Source organism: Cottoperca gobio, chromosome 7 (assembly GCF_900634415.1).
Source record: "Cottoperca gobio chromosome 7, fCotGob3.1, whole genome shotgun sequence".
In the NCBI taxonomy this organism is placed as follows: Eukaryota; Metazoa; Chordata; class Actinopteri; order Perciformes; family Bovichtidae; genus Cottoperca; species Cottoperca gobio.
Window position 1 is genome coordinate 7,380,043 of NC_041361.1, and position 11,829 is coordinate 7,391,871.

At 43.4% G+C, this 11,829-nt stretch overlaps 1 protein-coding gene across 5 annotated transcripts in view; it reads right to left on the bottom strand.

The window, feature by feature from the left end:
- zbtb46 (zinc finger and BTB domain containing 46) overlaps window positions 1–11,114 on the bottom strand; it is a 56,810-nt gene extending 45,696 nt beyond the window's left edge. For 2 of the 5 annotated variants that reach the window (XM_029435078.1, XM_029435075.1), the window contains exons 1-2: window positions 9,703–9,722; window positions 9,250–9,445 (exon numbers count right to left, since the gene is read on the bottom strand). The gene's annotated coding sequence lies outside the window, so the exon portion shown is untranslated. Of the gene's footprint in view, window positions 1–9,249; window positions 9,448–9,702; window positions 9,723–10,856 lie in introns of those variants that run through there. The other 3 variants (XM_029435074.1, XM_029435073.1, XM_029435077.1) reach the window with 2 other exon arrangements.
- Window positions 11,115–11,829: the final 715 nt, after the last annotated feature.

An 11,829-nucleotide genomic window follows, 5' to 3' on the forward strand; every position in this document is an offset into this window, starting at 1 on the left:
ATGCGCTGAGAGGATTATTACTTCACCTCAGAACCAAACCGGCTAAATACAAATGTATGAAGGTATTCTAGTCCAATAATTACTCAGGTTTAAGTATAATTATAAGACAGGAAAGGGCTACTTCTTTGAAAAATATATCTGTGTGGCACAGGGAAGTGAAATCACCTACAGGAAGTGTCTGCATTTGGTTTTGCAGGTGCGAGGAGATTGGTTGTAGTGGTAGTGGTCTAATCTCATGTGTCTCTTGGTGCAAAACCCAGTTTCATCACTGCAGCAGACCCATCATGATGGACAAACCCCTGATTTCACGAGGGAATTCCAGGGGAGGTGGTGTTTTAAGGGGTGACATCGTCTAATAGCAGGATTCAATCCTGACTTCTGGGAACTCTGTGTTGTGAAAGTTGTTTTTGAAAGTGTGAAAACTAACCAGTCTTACCAATAAACATGAGCCGTCAGACAAACACACAGGCTGCAAAGAAAACCTTCGTTTTATTGTACTTGTTTGGAAGGGGAAATGAAGGCAAGGTTTAAAAGTATAACCCAAACTGTGAACATCCAACACATTTTGCAGACTGACAGACTGATACAACAGCCTCCACTCTTCTAGGAAGGTTTTCCACAACATTTTAGAGCCTGGCTGCAGGGATGTTGGCTTGTTCCAGTTCATCCAAAAGTTTTTGATGGGATTGAGTTTGAAGGCCAGTAAAGTTCTCCCACACCAAACAAAAAAAAAAAACACATTTATTTCATGAAACAGGAAATGGCCTTCTCAAAATAGGTGCCTCAAAAATTGGAAGCCCAGTATTGTCTAAAATATCAAAGTATGCTGAAGTTTTCCTATGACCATAATCGTCCAGACCATTAAACCCAACAGCCCCAGACTTAAGGTACACACATACTGTCTACCGAATGTAGCCAGGGCTGTCCACATCATTTTGGCCGGATAAAAAAACTAGTAAATCAAGTTAGTCACACATTTTTAATTCACATTGAGCGAGCATTAGGTGCGGCCACTTTTAGTTTCACCTCCAACCTGTGGGATCGTGTAGCCGTTCGTGTTATTTACACTGAGACACTTCAACAAACAAACACACAGAATGTATCCCTCTAACTCACTTTTACATCTCTTTGCCTTTCTCCTCCAGTTTCATTTCATCCCAGTTCTGTTTCCAAAAGCACGAGTACAAGTGATGATGATAATATAAGTCTATGGAGCTGCTCAAAACTCACATTTAACACCCACCCTGATCTCTCTCTCACTCTGCCAACGAGCCACTCAAAGTGAGAGTACGTGTGTGTACGTATGTGTTTGTGTGCGCGCATTTTGTTGTCCAGATCCTTTTATAGGTCTTAAAACAAAACCTGTCACAGCAAAAAAGGAACCTGTCACGACTCAGCTAGACACGACAGTACATTACTGTACATTACTGTACATTACTGTACCTCACAGAACCCAGGCTGCCTGTTCCTGAGCTGTTAAAACACTGCCGCCACCAGCTACAAAGGTCTAAGACTACAACACACACATATAGAACAACTGAACAGTATAAAGGAAATGAAACAAAAGGGTTACCATGAGGAAGAAAATGTAAGAAGTGAACATATGGTACAGCAATGCCAGTCCTAAAGGAATACATGTCTGTGAACTTAAAGCTAATTGTTATTTGTTCAAATGTGTGGTTTTTGAATGTGCAAGTGAATGACTGAATGATGGTGACTCATTGCTGGTGACCAGTTGCTATCTGTTGCCGAGGCGGGAGTCCAGAGAGTGTGTCTGTGTGTGTAAGAGTAACGTGGTGTGACTGTGGCTCTGTCAGACGGCAAACAGAGGAATCTTTCTCAAATCCACACTGGGCCGCAGCTTACAATGAGTTCATGCAAAGAGGGGAGCAAAGAAGCTGCATCTTAAGAGTGTACTCACAAGGACAACAGGCCCACCCTCCATCCCCCCCCTGATCAAATATTAAAAGAGACTTCCCTCCCAGCTAATCTAATTCACAAACACTCCAGAGCACACACAAACAAGAAAAAACACATCATTTAACTATATTAACTTAGCCCTCAACATGCAATGTTCACTTATAACCATCGTTCCCACAGCCTCCCGTACAACAACTAAGCAGCACAGTGATTTACATATACATGGAGAAGTGTTTATAAAAACACATTTGTATATAATAGCCCGCGGCTGCATTGTCACTCATCAAGCTGATCAAAAAGCAGCTACTATACAACACTGATGAATCTCGGAGCGCTTTGGCGAATCTGTCCTTCAACAGTAGAAAAAGAGGAGGTGAGATAAAGGGAGAGAAATCAAGGGGAGAGGAGAGGAGCATCTAAATATAGAGACTCACATTTTGGAGTCAGAAAAGAGACAGTGAAGGGTAAGAAAGAGGGAGGGAGACGGGAGATGCAAGAAGAAAAAAAAAGAGGGAATGGAAAAGTGAAGAGAGATGGGGAACAAATAAGAAAGCAATAGAAGAAAAGTAGTGTTGAAGCAGCACACGAGGAATAGAAGACAGAAGGGGCGTCAGTGTAGCTGGAGATCGATGGTTGCAGAGCCTCGCTGGGCTTCTCATCTACTGTAGCAGTTGCTTAGTGGACTACTGGAGCACATGGAGGACACTTCATTTTGTCTGCGAGACTTGAGAGTACAATATGCCGCACAGTGTATCACCACAGACGTTCATCAATACGTAGCATCGATACTAAGGGTCTGCCCCTTCAGCGATATTTTCAACAGTTTCAACGCAGACTGGCTTGTGGTCCTTCTGCTGAGTAAATTCTAATAGTGATCAGTGTAGACGCAAAATCATTGAAGTTCTTTGTCTTCCTTGTTTATGCCGTGATTGGCTGTTCGGGGAGGAATCGCAGCAAAGCCACTGATATAAATAATAGAAAGTAAAGTTTCAAGAAAAGTTTCTTTTGCTGAAGCGCAATTGCTTAAAATAAGCAACTTTTTTATGGACTTCTGCATGGTGTGGCTTGAGGCTACCACGTCCACAGTGATTGACTGAAGAGCGACCAGACAAATGCCTCACCTGGATCCTCACTTCTGTCCTGTCCTGCTCCTCTTCTGTCATCCTTTCTCCCTACCTGTCTGTCTTTTCAGTCAGAGCGTGTTTACTCCAATGTGGTTTGACGTTTGACTGTCACCTGTTGACTAACATGAAAAGCTGCAATGGCTCGCAGGCTTTTGAGACTATTGCTCCCCCCCCCCCCCCCCCCAACAGCAATGGAAAGAACTGCAAATTCATGTACAGTCCTAAAGCCAGACATAAGAGACACAAACAGAGAGGGAGAGACAATAGGTCCACTGTGCAAACTTCCATGCTCGTGGTCACCATCACTAAGGACAACACCCACCTTGGAAACCTAATTTTGAAGAAGTCACACATTCCCACATTGTGAGGCACTGCCAGTATCAGGTGTCTGTCCAAACCACCAACCACCACCAATCAACCGCCACCCCCCTTCGTGACACACCAGCGCACACACCAAAACAACCGGGAGGGTGGGGGTTGGTGAGATAAAAAGACAGGCGGGAGGGAGGAAGGGGTGCGGGGGTGAGAAAGAGAGAGTAAAAAGAAGAGGGCAAGAGAAAGAGCCAGCCAGAAACAAAGGCCGAGAGAATGACAATGTGTGAAAAGAGGAAGAGTGGGGGGAAAAAAGAAAATAGACAGGACGAGATGAGGTGAAAAGCGCATTGCCAGCTCACCGTGGGCATTCACAGAGCAAGAAGAGAACAAAAAGACAGCAACAATGAGGCCTCCATGTATATATATATATATTGGTTGTGTGTGTGTGAATGCAACATTGGAAGGAGCAGTGAGAAGGCCGTTGGGGGAATTTGCCCCTCGCCACCGAAAAGGGGATGTGAACCTACTCACTTCTGTTCACATTAGGATTGGCGTCACCTCTCTTCTTCATATAGGAAACTACACTGACACACGAGAGCTCATGAAGTGTCCAGAGGTCCACATTCATCACCAGTTTATAAAGTTCACATAATAATACACACATGTATGGATGTATAAATATGAGCTAGGGTCAGGGGGAAGGATACAAATGAGAAAGAGAACAGAGAGAGGGTAAAATTGAGAAAGGGAGTAGAGGAAGGGTAAGAATGAGAAATGGAGTAGGGGAGGCCACAGGAGGCACCTGGCCCACTTACAGCCGAGGAGGGGGTGGAGGAGGAGGAGCAGGAGGAGGAGGAGAGGTGGGAGTTAAGGAGTGGGAGGGAAAAGGAAAAGGAGAAGGTGGATGAGGAGGAAAAGCAGGGAGAGGAGGAGGAAGGGGACGGAAAAGGTGAGGAGAAAAAAAAAAAGGATGCAAGAAATGAACAGATGAAATAATGGGAAGGGGGGGGAGGGTAGAGGGGGAGGACGGCAGAGGGGGAGGTGAGATCAGGAGAGAGGAGGTGGGGGCTAGAGAAGAAGAAGAAGAGGTGGCCTTGTGAGTCTGAGAATGGAGGTGGTGTGTGCGTACGCAGGATGAATGTGTGTGCGTCTCTTTGTGTGTGCATGTGTGTGGGTGTCTAAAATTATGACGATAAACTAACACCTCACCTAAAGTATGAATAACCAACCACAACAGGCCAATGTAGGTTCAATCTTCTTCTCCCATCACATTGGAACAGCCTGCCTATACCACTAATATCCCACTAATACCACCCACAGTCCGCGCTCCACCTCACATCAATGAATATTTCATGTCCTGATGGCACTTTTAAAGCAAAAACTAATTAGCAAATCCAAGTTGATCTGGCATTAGTCATATCAGGCCAATTAAAAGCCCAGTCCTACTGTACATGTTAATGGCAGCGAAGTGGAATAATTGTATGTTGAGCAGGGGAGAGAATGTTAAACAGGCCTTGTTAGCAGCACTTTAGCACTCTAGCCAGAGTCCATGGCTGGATTACAAAACTCTACAAAGCAGGATAATGTTCATCAGAAACACACACAGAGGCACACGCACATGTTTGAAAGCGCCAAATGAGAACTCTATCCATTAATTAGAGTGTCGCCATCAATTCCATGGGGTCAGGTCTGATACTTATAGCTAAAGAAGATAAATATTTCCAGGGAAAATGATGGTTTTATGGTTCGGTAATAATATTAAACAGGGATCCAAATATTGGCAGAAGCTCACAGGTCAGATGTTACGCAGTATTGGTGGGAGAAATCCATTTTCTGCTCCACACACTGTTTCTGCGGTCAGCTCCAGTCAACATAAGGTTGTGGAGACAGTTTCTGTATGGTATTGAGTAGAGAAAGGTGTTAGTTTGTATTTGAGTCTTTCCAACCTTCCCTCTGGTTGTTTTTTTAACGCAGGAGTTTAGATTGAGACAGACAGCATTGACACACACAGACTAAACTGTGCTGCACAAAAGAAGCGACAGAATAACAAGGGCTAGAACTCTTTTGGAGTAGATGTCTGTTTCATCACCTCACCCCCCCCTCCTTCCTTCTCCCCATTCTCTCTCCTTCACAATCCCTCTTTTCCTTCCTCTCTCTGCCTCCCTTGTCTCCCTCTCTCTCTCTCTCACCTGAGCTTTGATATGGAAATCTCTCACCAGCCACAGCCCAAGGCTAGTTGACTGTTTCTAAAGATGTATTTGCTCAAAGCTGCTCAATTTCTCATCAAATACTCACACTGTGTGTATAAAAGACAAACTCTTTCACTGGGAAAATAACAACTAACAACCACATACTTATACAAGGCTTTCAACCCTGTAAACCCCAGATTTCAACAGAGAGGTTTTGCCAAGCCCAAACCTTCAATTTCTTAATAGCTTATATAAATGTGTCTAAAAAGATAGATAGTGATCCTTCTGCAAAGTGGAGAGCTGAGATCACAAACTATCTTGTCTATAGCGATACTGTGCGTGTGTGTGTGTGTGTGTGTGTGTGTGTATATTAAGGATGCCCAACCTGCACATCTACAACACTGAGACAAATAAAGTGACAACTGGAAACCATTTAAGGGCAAACAAAATAATTTGTAAGATATTTAGAAATAAGGTAATAATTTATGAATGAATCAGAAAGTGTGTTTGGGGAGACAAAAAAATGTTTCTGGTAAAAGAATGAAAATCATGCATACAACAATAGTCAGTCCCACGTCAGCTCATTAGAGGAGCCCCATCAGTGGTTGATCATGAGAATCAACGTCATGCAGTCACATAAGTTTTCAACAAAGAAAATAAAAAGATTTATAACTTTGAAAATACAGATGATTGTATTATAATTGTAAAAAGTTTTGAAAGTGCTATAGTTTAGAGTAACTCGAAAATATAAAGCTTTATATATACTTTTAGTGTATACAAAGGAATATTAATGCTAACTGTCAGAGCTCCAGAAAGCTGAAGACACAAAGAGATATATACACTTTCCATCTCTTCCCTTGTTCTTTCATTAACACCAGATAGAAAACTCATTGACATGCATTAACCTGACGAGCGAAACAACTGCTTTTCATCACTTTACTTGTTGCAATATTTGTTTTGTTAAGTGAAAACGTACAGTAAATAAAAACCAACAATTAGTAGTGCACATAAAGACGAGAGGGACTGATTCGATTTCAATGCTAGCCCGACTCTGGACATTGATGCAATTGGTAACTGAAGTTAGAAAATGTTGTAAATTCCAGAAAATAACTCATGACGCTGATAAACATTGTGTGATCACGAGGCTCTGGTTGCAAAGTGTTCATCTGCTCTGCATTCCTAAATAAAACTAAAACACACCCTGATGAAAGCACATACAGTGAAATCCCTCATCTGTTTCCTCAGGAATGTGTGATCCCAAAAGGTGTTTTGCAATATCAACAAATCCTAAGAAAGATTTCTTACAACTTGTCATTTTCACTGAACTTGCATTTATTTTTTAGCAACAATCAAATTATAATTATGTTTCTGGACTTTCAATTTTTGCCCGTTGATTATAACAATTTGAGCTAAAACTGTGACTTACCTTCCAATTTAAAATTCAGGGACAAAAGAACAAAAGGAAAGAACAAAGAGCTTATTGCTTTCATTGACATTCTATCCTGCGCACACGCACACACACACACACACACACAGCTATGAAATATTAACACCTACGTGAAAAGACAAGTGGGGTGGTGGAGAGTATTTCTGTGTGTGTGTGTGTGTGTGTGTGTGTGTGTGTGTGTGTGTGTGTGTGTGTGTGTGGTTTTGAGGTGGGAATGGCTTAAACTCACCTGTTCTCTCTGCTGGGGGGGGGGGGGGGTGCACATGTCAGATAGGTGGATAGGGAAGACAGCTGTTACACACAAACACACACATCCCCCACAGCAATCCGTGTAACCCCATGGGGATTAGGAACACCTGTATTCAGCACTGCACAATGAGCTATAGAGGCAGTTAAGCTAAAAAGCCTTGGGAGTTATTAGGGGATGGAGCTGGTTTTGGACACGGGGGTTAATGTTTGCCAAACTGTCTTGACTCAAAATCAGACGTGAGAATGATAATATTCACGGCATGACAAATAGAAGACAGAGTTGTCAGAAAACTTCAGAGAGGCATGGCGTGTCATGTAAGATGTGTACACGCAAGTGTAAATGGTTCATTTTGCAATGTGTTAGCCAAACAGGTGTTCCCATTAACAAGTGAGCTCCGAGGGGGGATCGGGATGAGAAAACTGGCAGAGAGAGATAGAGACAGAGAGATGAATGGAGTACAAGGTTGCTAACAGGGAACACATGAGTGTTTATGGAGCATTCGCCCTCTTTCTTCTATTTCTAGGGAATGTACACTAGATTAGGTAAACTTACTGTACAGTTTATTGTCAAGCTGTCTACCACGCACACACGCACACGCACACACACGAGGGGGTAGCACACTACATCCCCAGGGTTTGTGTAGCTGAAGCAGACTAAACTGCTACCACACAGTTCAGCCCACAACCTGCATGGTACTGAGTACTGAGCACCACCTACATACCAACAGCCTTACACACACACGCACACAGCGAAGAGGCAAGTGTAACAAGCTTCAAACCTGACTCCCACCCAAACTGAGCCCCTCTGTCTCGTATTCTCACCCTCTTTTCACACCCTGCCACACCCTCACCGTTTCCCACAAACCTCCAAACTCTGGATTATATTCAGTGCAGCAAGCTTCACCACCTTCAACAAATACCACACGCACTTTGGGCTTCAAACCCATATATTTATCTAATTATCTTGTTTAATCAACTTTAAAAAAGGTCCATTCATGGGAGATAACACAAGTGGGAAAGTGCTTCAAATCTTCCTTTGCAATCCCACAAGCACACGAGCAGCTAAGATTTTTTCCATCTTTCGGCCGATCTCGCCTACACTCCTCCTCCACTCATCCTTGTAGCTGCTGTCTTGGTCTGTATTATATTTTCTATGTGGAACACACAGATGGAGAAGGTGCAAACACACACACAAATACACACACACTGATGTCCACTGCTCTTGTAATGGTAATACTACACAGCTCTAACTCGGGGGAAGCAACCTCAGTGGTGCAGCAGGGGGCAGACCTACAGACACAAAGCATTCTGGGAGATCGTGAAGGCTAAAATGCCAAGGTGTGGCAGTAACAATATAGTTGAGGATTGTCAACATAAAAACAAAGATAAGATATCTTCAGCTCATGAGTTACAAACTGTGCACAGATGAATGCATGCAAGCAAAACCACACACAAGCTTACAGTAATTGAATTACTGAATAAAAGACTTTGGAGGGTTTATCATATTAAGCGCCAACCCTAGCTCTATAGTAGGAAGGACAAATCAAGCGGACAAATCAAGCAGACAAATCCAGGGAGGCCTAAGACAATTTGGAAAAAATCACTAGATGGTCTCTTAATCCCAAAGATCCAGTTAGCCACTGTAAACAGAGGGAAATGCTTAGCTCTAACTGGCTCTACATGCACTTACAAACAAAAACTGAAAGGGTGCGCTTCAAACCGAGTCATAAATGGCTGCCTGGCACTGTTAAGTTCCTCAAAGTAAACTAAAATACAGAAACACAGGCTATTCTGGTACAGCAGTCCCCAAACTGAGAAAGACATAGGATCTCCTGCAGAATGTGTAGTGGTTTAATTTGCTTAAAGTTGGTAGCCCACAGTGACTGAGTGTCTTCTCAGCTGATGGCTTTAAGTACCTTTACTATCATCTCCTCAACAACAAAGCTTTACATCAAGTGTAACAATTTAAAAAAGAAATCCCTGTGTCAATCTAAGGTTTTCTCACCTTATCAAAAAGTTTGGAAACCCCAGTGCAGAGATGATGATTAGATGAAGAGTGACACAGGTGTGATCCCACCTGGCAGGAGGCAGTACTGGAGGTGCACGACACACAGGCGCACTTTGCTGTCTATACATACAGAGCGTGAATGAAGTGGGGTTGTTCCCCTCTCTCGCATGGTGGAAAATGGAGGAAGACGGAACTGACCGGTTTGAGAGGGTAGACACAGACAGCAGACATATATACACACACACACACACACACACACACACACACACACACACACAGCACAGCACAGCACAGGAGACAGACAGGGAAGCAACGAGGGAGAGAGACGCTTTCAGCTTCATATGCCAATAAACATAAAGCACTTGACGCCACACTTTTCAACTCTCAACACGGATCAGATAATTATGTGCGTTAACTCAACAATTAGAAAAAATACACCGAGAGCGCCACCTGCAAACAAAATCCCCCCCTCTTCTTGTCTTGTCTGATACTCTAGGGTTGGGTGTTGACGCAGCAGAAATTTCCAGCTGGAGAAATCCCCCTTTTGGAGGTTAATCGAGGAGAGAAGGAGGAGGGTTTAAGCCCTTGTCTTCCAGGCTCTGAGCGCTTTCATTTTGAATCCCCTCCAGACGGCTGCACGGAGCATCACCCTTTATTTTGAGTGACACGGTATCCGTGCACGACAATTTCCCCCGCAGCCGATGTAGGCGATAGGTTGTCATGCTGTTCAAAACTTTGCAAATTTCACCAGGAACCGCTGTTTTCATCAAACTCGATCAGCTGAGATGAAACAGAGGATGATTTGTGTATCTGCAAGTGTCACATAGTATACCTGAGTATGTGGGATATGTCTTAAAAGTACAGAGAATACATGTGTGCAGGTGTATCACAATTATTCTAAACAATATTCAGCTCAACTGGATTGTCCTCCTGCGCGCTGTTACGACACATCATTAAAAAGTATTTTTATGTAGTCCACTAAATATTTATTTCAATTGTAGAGCAGTTTGCCTACATTAGAAAGTAGATATCAATCGTATTTCCCCCCCCATTGTAAAACACCTGCCTGTGTTCCCCACCCGGCGACATAATGTGTGAAATGTACAATGTGCGAATCCCGTCAACGACTGACAGCTTCTCCAAATATCAACAAGCTCAATAGACAGCTGGCGATCACGTATGGAACAGGTAGGCGTACTTTCAGACTGTCGCCTGCTCACTCGGCCGGGTATTTAGCTGTCAAAAATATACTCATGCCGTGGCTAACATGATGCCAATGGACTGGAATAAAAAAGCAGCGGAGAAAACAGACAGACAGGCCTTCATACAGTAGCTTTTTTTTTCGACGGCCAACTATAACAGTGCCACGATTTCGAGGAGTTGCATTGTGTCATGTCTCCAACCTGTGCGCCCACCAACTATCAGCTGTAGACGCGATGTGCGATGGCTCTGAGACACAAAACTAATTGTTGACATGATATAAAAGGCACGGAAATCTTTCGATATCCGCCGCCGTCTGAATGAAACCTCAAACCTGTTAGCAGGGGAGCGGGGCTCAATGCTGGTAGAAAGGGCTACTACTAATATAAGGAAGACAGACATACCTGTTACCCCATGGGGTCTGGGGTGGACGCGGTGTCGGTCCTTTGGAGTCCAATCTGGTGTGACAGCCTGAGAGAAGAAAGGAGGGGATGTCCAAAGCACTAGGTACTGTCCTTCCTCTCCTCTGTATTCTTTCTTTAAGTGTTATTCCCCCTGTTTTCTCCCACTCCCCGCTCTTCTTCCTCCACCAGCCCCTTTTTCTCTTTCTCTCTTTCCCTCCCCTGCTTTTCCGTGTCTTGGTATCAGGAGCCTCCCCCTCCTCCTCCTTCTCCTCTGTGCATGTCTATGTCTCTCTCTCCGTCTCTCTCTAACTCACTCTCCCCCTACACTCTCTCTCTCTCTCTCCGTGTCCCCGTATCTCCTCTCTCTCTCTCTCTCTCTCTCTCTCTCTCTCTCTCTCTCTCTCTCTCTCTCTCTCTCTCTCTCTCTCTCTCTCTGGGCAGAGTCAGGAAATGAGACAACGTGAACGCACACACCGCGAGTATCCATCTGATCTAAGACGAGTCCCACTCCTATAAGACTCCCTCAGGCAAATTCTGTCATGTGTCTATGTCTATACATGACAAATTAATACTACTACGACTACAACTACTATCACTAATAATAATCTAAAAGTATTATTATTATAATAATAATAATAATAATAATAATAATAATAATCTATTATTATTATTATTATTATTATTATTATTATTATTATTATTATTATTATTATTATTGTTATTATTATATTCGGTGTTATGATGTAAGCAGGGGGGTTGTCATGAGTCCCGTGGGGTTCATTGGTCTTCTAGCTTGTGCGTACGTTGCCTTAGGGCTCAGTAAGGACCAGGGGCTTACTGTAACTTACCCCCTCTTGTGGCACAAACAAGAAAACACCAGTCAGTCACATTTTTTTTAAAAGAGAGAGAAGACGAAGACTGACATTTACGGTTTGACACAGTTTGGCTGGAAAACACCTCTGAGAGCCATGTG